Source organism: Dreissena polymorpha, chromosome 5 (assembly GCF_020536995.1).
Source record: "Dreissena polymorpha isolate Duluth1 chromosome 5, UMN_Dpol_1.0, whole genome shotgun sequence".
NCBI lineage: Eukaryota > Metazoa > Mollusca > Bivalvia > Myida > Dreissenidae > Dreissena > Dreissena polymorpha.
The window spans coordinates 126,776,835-126,778,302 of record NC_068359.1 but is presented as its reverse complement, the minus strand read 5'-3'; positions in this window follow the sequence as shown (position 1 = coordinate 126,778,302).

Here is a 1,468-nt window from a genome sequence, read left to right as displayed (position 1 = left end):
TTCTGTAAATATAGTTGTTGACAAGATCGTCAAGAGCAGTTTTTGGATCGGGAATTTATTAATAAAGCTTATTGTTTACGGAAGTATGTAAGTAGGATTATGAAAGCTAACAAGTATTTATGTCCTGCAGAGAAACAAAAATAAAACACTTACTTATTGAAATGTGCGTTCGAGTATTAGCTATAAAATATTAATAATGAATGGCTGGAGAAGAACAATAATATGTTTATATATTCGGATATGTATTTGAGTGTATTGATGTAACATATATTTGCTCTTCATCCCATCCATGAATGTAACAACATTAACCCATTTATGCCTAGTGGACTCTCCCATCCTTCTAAATTGAATCAATTTATTTCCAAAATAAGGGATGTCTAGTATATTTATTTCTTTATTTAGAATATTTTTACAGAAATTCATTTCAGCAAACAGCGCAGATCCAGATTAGACGCCGCATCATGCGGCGTCTCATGTGGGTCTTCGGTGATTGCCAAGGCCTTTTTTCTAGACGCTAGGCATACATGGGTTAACCTTAGAATGAATTGCAGACAGTGTTTTATAGTTTTATTGTATTCATTCTGAATAGTTTAATATCGTGATATTGGTATTGTGTTCCATTCGCAAATAAAACATATGTAAAAGAGGTTTCATCATTCCTAAATGTGCGCTATTTCATTATGAGGATCGGCATTATAACGTGACTGCATTGGGTTTCAAAAGAGCCACACATTGAACGAAACAACTTTTGTTTAATATATCGTGTTTTTTTCTCTTCCAGATAACACTCCATTTCTAACTGGTTATGCCTCTCGAAGGTGAGTTCGGTTATGGACTGTTTTGTGTAAATAACCGTTTCTTAAGTAAAAGCATTTTAGTTTCTACTTTATCGGAAAAAGTGCAATGGTTTGCTGATGGTATTTGCCCTGGTTTATTTGTGTCAAAATCTTCAACAAAAAGCCCCATGCTTCTTTTATCTGAAACAAGCAGTTCCCGGGCTTCGAATGTATGATTCCGATGTGAGGTTATGTTTACGTTATATGTTTCAATACGTGCTACCGTTAGATATCAACAATTATGATGAGATTACATGTATAGTACTGCACGTTTCCATTTGTTTGTCATCAACATTGTAACATTTAAACAATCGAGGTATACATTATTTGCCAGAGTTCTTTAAAAGAGTTAAGTAAATGTGTATCAATAATATCTAATGCAGTTTTAATGCAGGGTTTTGTTTGACCACACACTAGGTCTCTGGGTTAGAGTGAATAAAATTAAAGTTTGTTTACAGTTTGAAAATCATATTTATCAAATCTGCTTAATCATTTCATTGTTGGCTAAATAAACCACTCATGATCAGCTGTTATGGTTGGTAGCTCTCAAGTGACCGTATATATGTATTGTGCAATGTCTGTTTTCAGATATTTACTCCAAACGATATCTCCTAAAACGTTGGTAGCGCTTT